General features: G+C 41.6%; 1 protein-coding gene and 1 long non-coding RNA gene across 3 annotated transcripts in view; one reads left to right on the top strand and one right to left on the bottom strand.

Annotated features, from left to right (window-relative positions):
- Positions 1-3,997: 3,997 nt before the first annotated feature.
- LOC137150462 (uncharacterized) lies at positions 3,998-9,585 on the bottom strand. Its single transcript, XR_010918975.1, has 3 exons — positions 9,440-9,585; positions 5,987-6,103; positions 3,998-4,196 (listed from the first exon to the last, which is right to left on the bottom strand). It is a non-coding gene; the product is annotated as an uncharacterized lncRNA (long non-coding RNA).
- Positions 9,586-13,138: 3,553 nt separating this feature from the next.
- The window catches only part of PTPDC1 (protein tyrosine phosphatase domain containing 1), a 42,085-nt gene continuing 37,420 nt past the window's right edge, over positions 13,139-17,803 (top strand). The window contains exons 1-2 of one of the 2 annotated variants that reach the window (XM_067543818.1): positions 13,139-13,224; positions 14,086-14,164. The gene's annotated coding sequence lies outside the window, so the exon portion shown is untranslated. The remainder of the gene's footprint in view (positions 13,225-14,085; positions 14,165-17,803) is intronic. The other variant, XM_067543819.1, reaches the window with a different exon arrangement.

Below are 17,803 nucleotides of genomic sequence, written 5' to 3'. Positions count from 1 at the left end.
TTCCCCTGCCTCAAGGTCTTCTGCCACCACTGCTGACTCACCACCCCAATTAAGCTGCTTGTTTATCATTTATCTCATGACCTGGGAGGCAGCTAATTAGTCACAAGTGGGGCTACACCCAACATCTTTAAAGGGGCCATCCCACCCTGCAACATACAGCATCTCCTAACAGAATCAGGGCATCATTCCACCTGAGTTCTAAAGATGTATCAAAACCCTGAGTATCTTTAATGGCTTCTCGTGTCACACAGCCAACATGTAACAACCTTCCTCCAAAAGTGAGAAACAGTAGAGCAACAGCTAATCTACAACAGTGAAATTAGTTCCTTAACATTTAACTCCACAATAGATAACTCTGTGAGACCAAGTATATGGCACTCAATGTTTTTTCCTTCCAAATCATACTAAGTTTCTGCGATTATAAAACAAAAACAGCTAAACGAATATTTGTATATGAGTCAACTGAACTCTAAATCTTACGGAAACAAACTTCCCTACTGGAGTGCAGCTTCTTGAGACTGTTTTAACAGCTAACGAAAACTTAAAAGCCTCCAGTCTTCTTCCTACATGTATTTGATATTGATGTTCTACTGAGTACTCAGAGCAGTGACTCAAAAGTAGCCACTCAGGATTGACCTATTGTCTCTGGAGGAGCTAGTTCTTCAATGATTGGGCACTGGGGTTTAAATGATAAAGTCCTCTTCTCAATTTATGTAAGGGCTTCAAGGCTGACATCTCTGTAAATACTGAGCCCCTCATTTACAATTTATTGCTTGGAGAAATCTGTTCTAATTCCTCAGAAGTTACAAGACATAAAAACAATTAAATTAACACCATAAGAATTGCTACGTTCCAATAAAAATACTTTATTAATTAATTTTAAATGAGAAAGCAAATGAATTAAAAAACTAATGGGATTAAGGCCTTACCAACACACACAAGTTATATTGCTTTAACTATACCAATATAGTTAAAGTAGTACAGTCCTCCCAGTAGCCTGGACAGAGTTATAAACAATATAAATGTGCTTTTACCAATATGATTTGTTCCTGTATGGAAAAGGGAATGAGGCTTATAAGCACATTTATCCCAGTATAACTGCATCCACATTAGCGATTGTACTAATATATCAGTTAAAAAAAATCACCTCTGATAGCCCATGTAGTTATAACAGTGCAGAAACTGTGTACATAAGTCTAATTTGGGGTTAAGGCTGCATGTTAGGATTTTGTATTTTGTTTAATAACTGGTATTGTTTCAATGGACATGATGTAGCACAGGTATAACAACACATGATCCGTGCTGTATAAATCATGATTTTTAAACTTATTTCCTGTTTTGGGGGTATAAATTATGACTGATCACAACTTTAACTTCATAAATGAAGTTTTTTCCTCTCTCTGGGTTATATAAAACTGGAGTTAAATAAGAATAAGGCACAGTATTTGTCTATATTTTATTATACACCTGACCTAGGCAATCTCACAGTTCAAACTTCCAAATGAATTTAAGTTCTACCAACTACTTTTTGAATCAGTGCAGCTATAGAGATGGTGTGATTTTTTTTTAATAAGGGATCTAGGTGATTATTTCTTCATGCTTGCAGCCCTCATCAAAAGTGCCATTTTCACTGCACTACAGATTTGTCCCAGAGATCACTTGGGGAACGAAAGGGTTGAGTAGCATTGGGACCCCAAAGGTACACAGCTTTGGTAAAGGTGCCATGACCACAGGAAAATAAGGACATACCCAGAAACAGAACCATTGTTATATGCTCCTCCCAACTATGCATGGCAAGGCAGTTCATAGTGACAGCATGAGTTAAAACAACCAAAGGTAGCTTTAGCTTACATGGGTGGCAATAGTGTATATGGAAACAGTGGCAAAGACAGTAAGAGATCACAGCTTGTTACAATAGCTAGTGTTCCAATAAGGGGCACTAACATACATTGGCAAAGGCTCCTTGCAGGTAGCGCTTGGTGAGAGAACTATGTATGTACAGTAAATATTGCACGGTCTTGTCTTTGTTTCTTTATGTGCACACACAGCCTGCCACCAGATTGTCGCGGCTACTGCTTCAGAGAGCGAGGGGACCAATCTGCAACCTCAACTACCTTAGATTACTGCCACTTCAGTTCAAGAATACAGCCTGTATGACCCATCCACAGGTGACTGTTTTGCTGTGGACAGATAAAGGCTAGAGGTCTTTTTGTTCTGAGTTTATACAGTGCCTGGCACAATGGGGTCCTGGTCCCTGACCAGAGCTTCTAGTGCTATGATAAATACATAATAATAATGATAGAGCTTGTGCTCACAGACTGTGCTACACACCATCTCACTGGTGGACTTTATATTTACATTTCACTTCAGCCAGAAAGCCATTGACTGGTTAGTGATCCTACCGTTTGAATTAAAGCTCGAGATTTTCTAGCTGCTTTGTCACAGATGGGGGAAAAATGCATATTAACACACTGAATAAATGTGTTTATTTAAAGGGGATGATTTGCAAATAAATCCCCCCCCCTCCTCCGCAAATCCCAATTATAAGATCTCAAATCACTATAGGCCAGACTGTGAACTCTCTACCTGCATTGGTGAGTGGTTACTCTTCCAAGCAGTTCAACAGACCTGATTTTCAGAGGGCAGGTGCTCAGCACTCTCTGAAAATCAAGCCCCTTTAAGAGGTCTCAATTTGAGCCCTCAACAATTGAGAGACCACATATTCACCTATGGGAGTAAAGGGTACACAATACAGCCCTAAGGATCAAGTCCTACCTCCTCCTCCCTGACGTGCTGAGACTTTTGGCTGCAGAACCAGTACAGCTGTGCTGTTCAAGAGGGAGGAAAGGGAAGAGAAGAGTAGGGGGGGTGCATGCCCCCTGAGTAGTGCAGAGTTCGGCTCCATCATGCAGATGGGATGGGGGGGGCTAGTGGATCTTCTACATAAACCCATCCACCCTCCACACAGGAGACATTTTATTGTCTTGGTAGCAGGTGTAGGGCCTTACAGATGCATAGTGACCATAGAATAGGTCCACAGTCTGGTCTGAGGAGCATTCCATTCCATTCCATGGAGCTAAATGCTGGAAGGGACTCAAAGAGTTAATACTGAAGGTCTTACTATATCTAGAAATAGCAGTGCCTATCCGTGTCACTTTCAGGTTATTAATAAAGCATTTACCTCTATAGCAGCCACATGTGCTTTTCTGTGCTTTGTGCTTCTTCCTGCAATACAGGATGTTGCTAGCCAGGGCACAGCCAGGTATTCAGGCAATGTGCTGGGAGGAAGGGTTTGGACTTTGCAAGATATTGCACATGGAGGAAGTTAACAAAAAACCAATCACTAAACACTTAAAAACACCACTTCTGCAGACCCTTCCATTGGAGACCCTCAAAGTGGAGGATCTCAGATTTTAGGGGCAGATTGGCATCACATAGAGGTGAATTTCACCCACTAATTAATCCAGCCTCTTATGATTCCAGAGAGGCCCAGAGAGTTCATTTAGTCGAGGCCACAAGGACCAATGTAAACCTAAATATTTGACATGGATTTTCCTCTTTTACTTAACTGCAAGGACTTGAGTTCAGAGTTCTATTATTCTCCTGCAAAAGCTGATGATTAAAATAAATACATACATAAATCCATGACGAGAACTGTAAGGAAGACCGCTCCTTGCTCTGCATCAGTCATTTGTGATGCTATCAACTTCTGTAAGAGAAATCCAGGGCTTGCCATGTAAAAAAAACATTTCAGGTTAATTTTCAAAATCACTGGTTTAAATTTTAAGGCTACATATGTATCATGATAGTGATTTGAGTACTTATGATTTATATTTCAGTAGCGCCTAGAAGCCCCAGTCATGGACAAGGACTCCATTGTGCTAGATGTTGTATAAACTTAAAACACATTTTTGCCTGGTTTTTTTTTTTAAGAAAGCATTTTAGATCCTATTTAACAGAGGTATATTCAGATGAGTCACACAGAAACAATGGCTTCAGTAAGTTAAATTTTTTCAATGAAAACATGTCGAACGATAACATACTTTATTAAATAGTTTACAGTGTTTCCTTGTGAGATGAAACAAAAGTTAATTACAACAACTGAAACTTCAGGAAGATGGATTGGTTTGATAGCTTCTCCATATGGCCTCCTTTTCATGGCAGCATGTGTACCACATCTTAAAGAGGGAGACAGGCTGTGTAAGGAAGGCACATTTGAACAATCAGACTGACACTTTTTTATTCGAGTGTATTTATTTTTTATCATGTGCTTTGACAGAAGTCTCATGAAGTGCTATGCTCCTGCTGTAGGGTCAAAGTCTTGTGACCTTCAGGGATTTTAGAGAAAAGGAACATAATTTTAGAGGGCATGTTTATTATTTCTGCAAATGTTCTGTTTTCTAAGCTAAGTGAACAGTTTTTCTGTATGTACTTAGATGACAGCTTAACTCCACTGGCTTGCTTTCCCGAGTAGTCTTGCCTGCCAAATGTTTTTTATCACGATCTGGCAAACAAATCAACAATATTAATAAATACTAGAGCTGAGTAAATAATGTATCTGATTTTTTTAAGTTTCTGTTGCTGCTTGCAGAATATTTGTGAGCAATTTGTGATTTACTTGCCTTTATTTGTTATTCAAATCTTTCAGTTTTTTTCAAAACTCTGTGGATTCATCACAAAAAGTCTGCAAATGTTGGTTAGTTGTAATTGTATGGATGAGTCACACAGTCTTGGTTCTATACCCTGATTGGATGAGTGAATGAGCTCTTCCATCATAAATACATATGCTTCTGAATTTAAAATTAAACTCCTGCAAATACTTTCACATGCAGCTTCAAAATTTGTTTTTACTGGCACAAATGTTCATGGAAAGAAGATGTGAAAGAGGGAAGAGAACAGACAAGGCAAACATGAATATCCCACTTTTCCAATATTTGCTGAGCTCTGATAAATGCAGTGAAGTTCAGTGGCTTTTTTCTAATGACAGAAATATATTCTGAATGTACCTTTCTGTATCACCTGCATTATTTCAAATTCTATTACATTGCCACTTTACAAAGTCTGGCCCAATTCTGTGTTTCACTATGGTGCTTGAACACTGCTCCAGCAGTACAAAGAGGCTGTAGGCCTAAAGGAAATGACCTGTGGGGAATATCGCTGATTTAAAGGGGTTTTCTATGCTGCCCTTCATTAGGATAATGCTGCGGACGTGTTGGGGGAGGGCAAAGATATGGTGTGCTCTGTCTACTTTCTGCGGTGAAACGGCCCCTACAGAGCTATTGCAGCTGAGCTTAAGTTAAGTGTGTCCCCAGATGTGCTCTAACATACATTAGGTGCTCACGAGGCCCTGGGCAGGTTAAGACTACTGGAGGCACAAAGGTGGTTTAGTGCTACCTTTGACTCTTCCCTCTTCCTGCACTGAGCTTAGCTCAGGGGGGATGGAGAGCATGCCCCACTGCTTTCTTCAAGAAACATTTAGTTCTGTTTTAATGAGACAGGTAGATCCAAAGGACTTGTAATGGGATTGTCACACTCCTTGCTAAGCTCCCCCTTGTGGGTGATCACCAGGTAGCTGTGTTTGCACCCAAACATTGAATCTGTGTGCTTCTAATCTAAGCAACCCTGGGTTTGGGGAAGCAACAGCTATAGTCTCTGGCCTCTCGGGCATATTTCCTGAGTGCAGACTCTGCTCTTACTTCTAGGGACCCTATGGTCCAGCTACCCTGGGCCCCAGGACCAGTGCTGACTCTTCCTCCCTCCCCCCTATTTCCCCACTCCCAACAACACACCATATCACTCAAGTACAGCCTTCCCAGAGCACCACCCCCTGGGTACTGTTTTATAATTTAACCCATCAGAGACACGTGACATTGAAACATAAGAAACCAACTTTGCAGAGCAATTTCTAAACCAATCACTCCTTACTCTCAGACAAAGCCCAGGAGCTACATAGATATAGGCAAAACACCTGCACACAATTCCCTACCTTAGACTCCTCACCACGCTGGAGCCTTCTTTGGGTTTTGGTCAGTGCCTTCAGGAATTCCAAATCCATTCTCCTAACTTAGTTTTGTCTTTCAGGTCATGGAGCCACTTCTAACTCCTGTAACAACAAAGTTCCCTATAGCTTGTTCAGGTCCAGCAGCCAAAAGGTTCCCCTTGCTCAGAGAGCATGTCTCTTTGTGTTCCCTGAGCCACCCAGAGTCTGTGGAGTTTTTTAAAAGCCAGCCCCAATCCTTATTTCTTTGATGCTTCTTTTCTGCAGGGGATTTTCCTCTGCTGCTACCTCTCCTCCTGCAGACCAACAGGTAGAACTGATTTTTCCCTAGGCTGCAGCATTATTCTAAAGTGCTCTCATTTAGGTATCTAACTTTCCATTGTTCCTGGCCTGGGAGGTGTCATCAGCCCCGTAGCAAATGGCTGACTCAATATACACTAAGACATTCAATGAAACAAGCAATTTCATAACATCAATCAGAATTCATAAATTTCACACAGACAAATTTCCCAAACTCTCATGAGGACCAACGTCCCTTTCACCTCTAGGCCAGAAGTACAAATCCAGCACAGGTCAGCAGTGATCAAAAATCATCACCATATGAAGGCATGTCTATGTGAATTAATTTGTTGGTGTCAATCCAGTTCCCTGTGAATAAGTTTCCATATCACAAAAATCACCTGATACTTGGAACTAATTACATTCTTATTAGCAATCTCAAGGAAAACTAAGGATGTCATGGGCAGGGGCATTAACCACAATATTTTCTCACATTTAGATACATTTCTTTCTGGCCAGGGTTTAGGGTAGACTAGCAAGAGGCTGTGGTCTAGATTACTTCTTGGAAGCTTAAAACTGAAATATCATGCAAATTTGTTTTCCTCCATTGTAATTCATTGTGAACTTGATTTGCTTCTGTAGGGCTGTTCTTGAGCACATGTGCTGCAGGCTTCTTTCTTTCTTACAAAAAAGAGCATCGAAACAGTTTAAAGCATTTACATATAATGTGAGCTTTGCAAACAGATATTTCAAACAAATATGGTAGGTCACATTTGGGTGTACAAAGTTGGGTAGTATCACTTTACTCTTCTCTCTTTCCCAAATGTGTATTTGGGTAAAGCAGAGGACAAGCTCCCAGATCCTGAAAGGTATTTGGGTTCCTAACTTCCATTGAAATCAATAGGAGTTAGGTGTCTAAATGCCAATGAGGATCTGAGCCAAGTTCTCAAGATCCCTATTTTCTGTTCCCCACTCTTCCACTGAATGGCTGTTTGACTTTAAGCATGACACTTTAATTCTCTGGCCACAATTTTAAAAGGTGATTTTAATGCTCTGCACTTTCTGAAAATCTGACCCCTTTAAGCTGTAGACACATGAAAAATGGAGGCACTGAAAACCTCTCATCATTTTTTAAAATCTTGGCCTCTGCCACTTAGTTCCATCTGCCTACCTGCCTGAGAGAGATTCAGACATAATTAAAGTTTAAAAAGTGCTTTTGGTCCTTTCATAAAAGATTCTCTAGAAGTGTTTTTCTTTACGTTAGAGCACAAGGAACCTCCATATTTCTATGATGACACTCTTTGAACAATTCTTCACCTAATCAGGAGCAAACATTGGATCCTGCTTATTATGGTCTACTGATTGTAAAGACCAAACTACTGTTTTGGGGGTCCTGACATGAAAAGTGGCTGACAACTCTAAAACATACAATAAAATGTGTGCAGGAGTGAAATTCAATACACAGCACTGAAAATAAATAAAATCCTATCAATAACTAAAAAGCAGTAAATTTGACTGAAAAAAATCAATAGGAGATTAAAGGGTGATAGCATGACAAGAGAAAGGGTTAAGTCCTTTAACAGCATACAATAGGTGCCATTTGTCTCCTCTGGAGAGAGATAAAAGGTGAGATGGGAAGCTGGATTGAAGGAGGTGTTCTGGGGCCAGAAACTCAGCTTGTGTAAACAGTAAAGCCATTGCCCTGAATTGATCAAAATACAAACAAATGCTATGCAATGCATTTTAGGATCTGGCCTCTAGATTTTAATAATTGCATCAAGGCATTCTGTTGAATATATCTATTGTCTTAACAGCAGCCTCTCCAATTATTTTTGTCTTGCTGTTAGCGGGCAGATGCAGCAAAACGGTGCTATCTTCCTCCTTTTGTTCCCTTCCTGTTATGCTGAGGTTTGTTACAAACAAGACAGATATTGTAGAATGTGTGATGGGTCTGGGTAAACAATGTAAATAAAAGGCCTCTAGTGAGAAGCAAGAACATCTCTGGAAGGATTGTGTTCCCTCAGGGAAAGAACACAAGATACAGCCATTCCCAGTGAGAAAACAGAACTCAAGAAAAAGCAGCACAGAATAAAGAACTGCAAACCCAGTGCTTGGAATGGGGAGTAGTGAGCTAAAGGCAATCTCTGGGAAGTGATGGGCAGGGTTTCCAATCATTTATAACATCAGTTGTATAATTTTTCACCATTCTCTAAATATTTTAGATTGTCAAAAGTTTCCATTCTCTTAAATCTGAAAAAGGTAAAATCAATAAATCGATACAGTTCAGTGAGTCAGCTTCTTACTTTGCACATCTATAATACCACTCTTCTGAAGATTTCAAAGAAACTTACAAAGAAGGATAAGTATTATTTTGTAGATAGGGAATCCATGGCAGGGCACCTTATTCTCATTTATGGCCCCATTAACTGTCAGAGTGGTGTTAAGAAGCCTTAGAGTAAATGAGAATCAGGCACAGAGAGTTTAAGTGACTTTACTGAGGTCATACAGAAAGTGTGTGCCAGAGCCAAGACTAAAACCCAAATCTCAAGGCCTAGCACAGTGCCCTAACCACAACACAACAATATAAATCATGTATTAAATTAATTGTAATTTAACATAAACAGTCTGTGTTGCTGTGTATCAAAAGAATCCACAATCATATACTTAGAAGCAGGGTTTTTTTTTAATTTTGTTTTTAGTTGCACTCTGATGCCAGATGCAGATCTGACAGTGGAATCAGGATTATGTTCCAAAATGCCCTCCTGACTTTATTTTTTTATATCTTGTGTCAAAATGTCTGAGCCATTCTCTGTTTGATAAGCTTTGTGCTGTTCTTTGCTAAAACCGTAACAAAGCATTTTATTAAATTGCTAATGTACACAAACCTCAAAACAAAAATCTGTTTTGCAGAAATGTTTGGCTTCCAGAATATTCTACACAAAGGCACACTCGATCGAATTCAACCCTTGCATAAGAGAACACGAGTGCCATTTAAGTCAATGAAAGAACAGCATTGTTCCAAAACTTCTCTTGGATGAGACACAAAACTGATGTCTTATCCACTTGTAATCATTTAAGATCCTGGGGCATTTTTTGTAGGACTACTGGTTTAACCCTAGTGACCTAGACAAATTGCAAACTGAGTAATAACATTCTGCCCACCTGAAGTGAGTTCAACCAGCAGCTTCAATGGAAGAAATCTTCATGTCTTCTCACAATCAGGTAGTGATACTGGTGTGGAATGATTACTACGTTTTAGCCCAGAGGAGTAGTGACATCAGTGGAGCTGAAGAATTAACTGGATCTGCCAGTCTTGTCAACATCTGAGAGAGATACTGCCTTCAGGATGAGGAGGAGATGGAAGAACCAAAGAATGAGATGGCTACCAGAAATAGAGTTAACCTAATAGATCCTGCTTCCTTTCCTTCTTGCTATTTTCCTTTTTCTGATTGTCTTTTTAGGCTTAACATAAGATGTGCTTGGGGTACAATCAAATGCACTATAGTCTTGTCTATATTAGCAAATCAAACCATTGGTACCTGACCTGTTGGGACAGCACTGATGTAGGTACCAACAGTGCAGTGCATCCACACCAACCATGGTGTTTTGGAGCACTTTGGTATCAGTTGTGCCCCACAGCCAAACTAATGCCATCCTACACTGCTGCACTATCCTCTGGGTACCTATTTCACAGTACAGGATACAGCTTTCTGAAGCTGTGAAATTTCAAGAGGCCTTCTAGGAGCTTTTGGGTAGGTCAAGAAAGTGATGGTTAAATTCCCATGATACCCATAGACCTGGAGCCATTTCCTAATCATTTTCTCAATATGGAGGGCAGGATGAATTCCCATCTCTTGTGTCTTGCTCAGCAGGATAGGTCTGCTGTTCCTTCTGAAAAGTAGTTATGAGGTAGTTGTGCTGAGATAAGAGTGTCTTCAGTCATCTCCATGGAAAAGCTAGTGGCGATTTTCCTGTGGAAGTGGGCTACCCTGAATAGATATTGGTCAGTTGAGCACCAGTTGGGATTAGGAATTCCATTGAGAGTGCCATTGTGATGGAAGTTTGCAGGGTCATGTATTGCAGGAGTGTGTGATTGACGTGCCAGAGCTCAGTGAGGAATCTGAACAGTTGGGGTTCCCAAACTATGCAGGAGCTATTGATGGGACTCATGTGCCCATTCTGCATCCCCAGCAAGACCAAGAATACAATTTACATAATCTAGAATAAAAAAAATGTTTTAAAAATATTTTTGAAAGGAAACATGCATCGCATTCATTTGCCACAAGGTGGCAGATGTTGATCTAAGATAATTTCCAACCAGGTATATGTCAAAATCCAAAACCACCAAGGGTCAAATTCAGACCTGATGTAAGCAGGTGCAATTTCAATGGAGTTGCACCCACCTATATAAGGTTTGAATTTGGCCCCATTATATTAAAGGCTCTGTCATTCTGTACCTTAGAACGTCACCTATTCTGAACTCAAACGCACTCCTGGATCTCTTGTTTCCACCCTCTATGTTCCATTGAAACTGCTCTCACCAAAATATCAGATGACCTTTTCCTCCCTAAATGTCAAGGCCAACACTCTATTCTCATCCTCTGAGTTTTTTCTGCCTTCAATACTATGGATCAATCTGCTTTCCTTGATTTCCTGTCTCCTTTTGCTTTCTGTGACCTTGTCTCCTTTTACCTTTCTAACCACTCTGTCAGCGTTTCTTCTCTGTGCCATTTCCCCCTTCTGTTACAGTCCCTCAGGACTTTGTTCTCAGCTCTACTCAAAGGCATCTCTGCAAATACTTTCATACCGCTATAGAACACCCTCACCCCATTCACCAAGCCACCTCACTTGCCTCTGCCAGAGGACTCTGGGGAGTCCTGATTTGGAAGGCTCTCTTCTGGAATGCAAGCATCATCTCCCTCTTAGTCCTTGGCCTCTTTAAGGCCAATCAGTGTTAACTGCGATGGTGCTTTTCATTATTTTGGCACATATCCACTGGGAACTGAACAGAGACCATAAACTCATTTCAATCCTACATAGGTCTGGAAGTTACCAGGGTGACCCTTACTTCATGATACAACGTCATTTCCTACTATCATAAAAGAAAGAACCTTATATTCTCAATATCTCATCTATTTCTCCAAGAATAAGTCAAAACTGCCTTTCCCAATAAGGATCTAGAACCCACTGCACATATCAGAGGGCTTTTGATTTAAAATCACTTGTGAATGAAATGTAGACTATTTTTGCTGCCATTTGTTTTAAATACTAATGTTTAGCTGAGCACAGTTTCAGGCCAGGCCACATCCATTTGCAAGTCATCAGAGCATAGATGCAACAGCTCAATGGGAAGCCAAGAGGAGGCAGTTCAAGCAGATACTGGATGTTTCAAGATTCCAAGGATAGTAGTGATTTAAAAAAATAAATTACAATGATTTAAATAGCAGGCTGAGGGTGAGAGCAAGGCAGAAATCCTAGAGATTCTTCTGTTAATTTACTCTTAACATAGAATCATAGAAGATGAGGGTTGGAAGGGACCTCAGGACATCATCTAGTCCAACCCCCCTCTCAAAGTAGGGCCAACCCCAACTAAATCATCCCAGCCAGGGCTTTGTGAAGCCACACCTTAAAAACCTCTAAGGATGGAGATTCCACCACCTCCCTAAGTAACCCATTCCAGTGCTTCACCGCCTTCCTAGTGAAAAAGTTTTTCTTAATATCCAACCTAGATCTAGCCCACTGCAACTTGAGACCATTGCTCCTAGTTCTGTCATCTGCCACCACTGAGAACAGCCTAGCTCCATCCTCCCTGGAACCCCCTACAGGTAGTTAAAGGCTGTTATCAAATCCCCCCTCACTCTTCTCTTCTGCAGACTAAACAAGCCTAGTTCCCTCAGCCTCTCCTCATAAGTCTTGTGCTCCAGCCCCCTAATCATTTTTGTTGTCCTCTGTTTAACTCTTTCCAATTTGTCCACATCCATTCTGTAGCGGGAGGGGAGGGAGAAGGGGGGGCCAAAATTAGACACAATACTCCAAATGCAGCCTCACCAGTGCCGAACAGAGGGAAATCATTCCCTCGATCTGCTGGCAATGCTCCTCTAATGCAGCCCAATATGCAGTTAGCCTTCTTGGCAATAAGGGCACACTTTTGACTCATATCCAGCTTCTTGTCCACTGTAACTCTCAGGTCCTTTTCTGCCAAACTGCTGCCTAGCCAGTCGGTCCCCAGTCTGTAGCAGTGCATGGGATTCTTCCGTCCCATTCACTACTATGGACAAGTGCAGGACTTAGGAATAACCTTAATGTTAATAATGCCTCTTTTGATTAAATGGACAGCTCAGAAGAGCAAATGAGCCAATGTGGCAGGGGCAAACCCTGGTTCTATTGCCTATGGATGTAAAATAAACCCATGGTTCCAGCCAGCCAGCTCCACCCCCCCAGGTCCCACTCCCCATGACTACTTCCCCTCAGTCCTACCTCCCCCACCACACCCCTGCCCCTGCACTCCCACTGCCATCCTCCAGTCTCCATCACCGCTTCCACCTCTTCACCCCCAGTACTGCCCCCATCCTTCACCCACTTCTGTTCTCTGCACCCCCATCCTGCCCCCCACCTTCCACCCCATCCCCGCCCCTGCACCCCCAGTCCTGTTTCCCATCCTTCACCCCCGCTTCTGCCCCCTCGCCTTCTTCCCCCTTCCCACCTCCATCTCCCTCCCTCTCCTCCCCCCACCCCCCGGTCCGGCTCGCCCCACAGGCACCGCACCTCCCTGGCACAATCAGAAGGCAGGTGGCCCTGGTTCGCGCATGCGCATCCCCCCGCCGCCAGCCGGCGAAGGTCCCACCCCCAGCCGGACCCGAAGGCGGGGCCGGCCGCCCCCTCCCCTGGCCCAAGCCGGCCGGCCCGGCTCCGGCTCCGGCTCCGGCTCAGAGCGGCGCAGCAGCAAGGTGGGTCTGTCACCCTCGCCGCCCCCCCCCCCAGCCCGGCCCGGCCCCGCCCCGAGCCTCCCCAGGCCGTGACTGGGCCCTGGCCACGCCCCGCCTCGCCTGTGACTGGGTCCCTCCCCAGCAACGCCAGCTCCGTCCCGCTGCCGCCCCCGCGCCCGCTCCGTTGGCGGAGCGAGCCAGCCTCTGCCCGCGGCTGCCCGGCGCGGGGGAGCCCCAGCCTGTGCGGGCAGGGCGGCGTGAACGCCGGGGGTGCTGTGGCTGGGCGGCGCGGGCACACAAAGGGCTCGGTGATGGAAAGGCAGGGCCTAGCCCGCTCCCTTCCCCTGCCCCGCTGCTAGGAGCCCAGCACGGCAGGGGACTTGCCCCCAGCCTGGCGCGTCCCTGGGCCCGGCTGGCTGGTCCTCTCCAGACAGGCAGGGGGAAGGAGTCACCCAGCTAGTCCATCAGCCAGCCTGGGGGACAGTTAGCTTGTGGGGGCTGGACTCGAACAAGCGCCCACGGGCGCTCACATACATATTGGCCCCTGTAGGCAGCGTGTATGGGCGCGGGCACTTACTGTGCATACTCAGGCAAACACTCACACAGACTGAGTCTGATAAATTAGCCAGTCATTGACCGGTTTTATTCGGCCGAGCTAGGGAAAGGCTGGTGTTAGGAAGGCAATATAATAGATACTTTTTTCTTCTCTGGATTTAGGGAATCACAGAAGTGACAGATGGAAAAGATCTGTTAGGGCCCATCTAATGAAATGTCTATGGCTTTGAATAGTCTAGTTTTAAACATCCTAAATGCATGTGTGTGTTTATTGTGTAATTAAATGTGTAAGTGTAATTAGAGCTTTTGTTATTGTTGTGTGCCCAGGAAGGCAGAGATCAGCAAGAAATGTGCTTGATAGTCCACTTCCCAAGGAAGCTACTAGGCTTTGCTCTTCATAGTTGAGGTAAGGAGGGAGCATCTGGTTTAGTAAAGTGTATTCGGCACCAGCAAAAAAGAGCACCCAGGAAAGTGACTTTATATGTGGTGCTGTGCAGCTCCACGCTTATCTAAGTGATATCAAGAGCAAATGTACTCAATTTCTATGTTAAAAGATAATTTTTTACTTCGGGTGCTATTAATTCCACCTGGGCTTCTAAAAACAAACTGTACTTTATGGCTGGCCACTCATTACCATAAATAACCATTTTTCAGCTGAGCTTTTTGAACTTGACCAACAATTTTGTTGATGAAGAGTCATAGTAAGATCCAGCTTATTCTCCCATAGGGTACTTACTGGCTCTGTGGGTTTGTTTCTCACTTAAATAAGCACACACTGTGCTTTAGTGAATTAGACACATAGGGCTTGTTCACACTTACCCGGAAATTCGGCAGCAGTTGATGGGAGTTACGCGAACCACGCAGAGGAATTTGTATAACTCCCATCGACTGCTTCTGCGCGCTGTTCACATTGCGCTGTTCCCGTCGGCTCAGTGCTATGCTAGTTGAGGGGGTGGACTTATTCAGTCGATTCCCTCATCGATTGAGCGGGTCTCACTGACTGCTCAATTGATCATGAAAGATCGATCTGGTGGCGGTGAATTTGCCGCTGCCAGTGTAAACATAGCCACAGTGAGCAGATCTCTCAAATAAGAAGGCACCACTTTTATAGTATTACTTTACAGACTATATCTGTTCTTTAAATTGAAACAGATTATCTTCTTCATACTCTGACATTTTCTTTCATTCTCAAGTCAGTTAGTTCATAGACTTAACCAATACTTATTTTACTAAGCTCTTTTCAGAGAAATAAACTTTAGTCCCTTTCTCAGTTGAATTTGAGACGAAGAATACACCAACATATTTTTCTTTTCATTTTATCTCGGTCCTGATAGCAATTTTTTAATCTCTAGTTGTTAGACTCTGTTCTGTTTTTGCAAATAGGCTGATCTTAACACTTTTTTCATTGGATGAACAAATAAATAACAAAGTGATTAGCTTGCATGTTTATGATGTAGAGTTAATTGTTTTTCTTTTGAGAAGCTCCCTTGATTCTTATTTCTTAGAAGGAATCATGTTTTCAGGAGGCCTGCACCTCAGGTGGTGAAACTGGGCACCAAGCCTGGTGGAGTAATTAATCCCAAAGTAATATGTGCCAAGTAAACCAAGTGTCTGCAATTGCTCTTTACTTTGAAGCATTTTTCTCCACCTAGTTTTTGCATCAACAGTTTCTATAAAACATATATGGAAGTCCCATGTGTTAGGCAGCATGGGAAAAGTAAACCAGGGAGATAGTACTTGAGTCTTCAGGGTCAGGCATTGTCAATTTATCACATCTAAGAGTATAATTAATTGGGTAGTCCTTTCCCATAATTGGAATTCTTGGTTGGCAGCATAAAACCACTTGGATAATATTTCTTCCATCTGTTTTAGTGAAATGTCTAACTGTTGTGAAACTCATTTGTTATATTGGTGACTTTATATAAAAGCAAAATATAGTGAAGGCTACAAATAATGAAGGATTGATCATGAATGGAAGCTCTAAAATTTGGCAATAGAATACACTTCTTGGGTGTTGGGAAGGTGGACTTTAGTGGGATGTTATGTAGAAATTAAAGACTTTTTTGCATGGTTTAAAGGTTCCATTTTTCAACTGGAAATATATTTTGTGGTTGGGGAACATTGCTGAAGATTAATGTAATACCATGAACAATGGAAAAAATCAAATGGTTTTCTTTTTAAAAGACACTTTCAATTCAAATGTCACTCCTGTCTAACTGAATTTTTTTAATCTACAGTTGATACAAATAACATATTATGCTATTGCAACTGACAGTTTTTATCAGTGTGTATTCAACTGCACAGTTATGCTGCTAGTCAATTTTCTGTGTTTTTCTCGTACAGAAAAAATAAGTACTGTAAAAATTGGAAACTAATTGTAAAACCACAAAAATTGGCAGAGGTGTAATACCTGAAACAGTTTAACTTTTTTGATAGTGACTAGATTTTCAAATTTTTAATATTAACACAAAATTCTAAAATCAGCAGTTTGATTCACATTTTAAGTTATACTAATACAGTATACTTTGATGTGCCAGCTAAAACTAGATGCAAATCAAGCTGTTGGTTCACAGGCTTGTTTGTCCTCCAAGCTATATATACTATGCTGAACTGCTAACATCTGTTGAGAGAGATGACTCAGTTGCTGATAGACATCAGTAAGTAGGTCCAGAAAGTGGGATACGGAACTCTGTCAACGGCATAGGACTGTAACCACACCTCTTTACACAATCCACATGACATTAAAAAAAACCTTCCTTCTCATATACAATTAAAGACAAACTGAAATATTTGAAGCCATTTATTAAATTTACAAGTGCTCTCTACTACCCCCAAAACAAATCACTAAGGAAGTCTAGATCAGAAAAATTGTGACATTTATGGCACTTTGTAAATTACAATATTAAAATTCATGTAATTGCAGAATAGGTCTACTAATAAAATTGAGATTTATAAATTCTCAAGAGTTTAAACTCATGAGATGAATTGTTCCCAGCATGTCACTCCTCAAGCTGGATTGAGATTGAGTGCACTTTAGAAGCAACATATGATATACATTTATATTAAAAAAAAAAAAAAAAGTGGAAGGAAGGGGATTCTACTAGACAATTACCATGTAAAATCCAGGGAAAGTTAATTGGGCAACTAAGCCCTGTGCAAATTAACTTTGGTAGAAAGGACTCCAGAGATGTACCTGAAAACATCTCATGCTATAACCAGGTCATAAAACTGCAGTGTTTTTACCAACTGAATGAGAATGTAACCTGAAACAAACTTTGGAGCATTTTTCATTTATAGCATAATATATAGGTTCTCAATTCAGTAAAAGTAATGATGCTTCTTTGTTTCAAGTAGAGTGGCCACAGGATTACAAAGATACCAAGTTGTTTATCTTTTATTTTACCAAAAATGTAGTGATTTCAAGTCCACGGCTACTAGAAGTATGGCCAACACCAATCAGTGTTTGAGATCAAATACTTTATCATCGGCAAAAATCTTTATCGTGGAACCAAACTGTAGATCTGTATTGTATATTCTGCACTCATTCCATATAGGAGATCTGAAGAGCAGAAAGTAGAAATATGCACTGTGTACCACAGAAAGGATTTTCCCCTATTGTATAAATATGTCTAAGAATCTGTATACCCATCATGTGCTAGTCACTTTCCAGATAGAGGAAGACAGTCCTTATGTGAAGGATATACAATGTAAAGTGTGTGTATATTTATTACATTTAAATTTGCTTTCACAGTAGGTGACATTGCAGACTACAGGAACTCCTACACAAGGAATAGAGATCACAGGGGTGACTCACTAAGAAAAAACAAATGAGATTATTCATGAGCTAAGGAAGAAGCACAGAAATTAAAAGTTGAAGTTAAACTGCAAAGCATTTGCATCTTTTTAATTGCTTAATATCTCTACGTATACTAATTAACTTTTGGAGGGTTTCTTTCCTGGTTTTTATACCTCTTCCACTATTCAGTCTTAAGAAAAGAAAGAAAGAAAAAAAGTCTCTTCAAGGCAGGGGATTTCCCTAATATTT

This window comes from Emydura macquarii, unplaced genomic scaffold (genome assembly GCF_026122565.2).
Source record: "Emydura macquarii macquarii isolate MOO-44397 ecotype Brisbane River unplaced genomic scaffold, CSIRO-AGI_Emac_v2 contig_968, whole genome shotgun sequence".
NCBI lineage: Eukaryota > Metazoa > Chordata > Testudines > Chelidae > Emydura > Emydura macquarii.
This window is presented reverse-complemented; position numbering and strand designations above follow the sequence as displayed.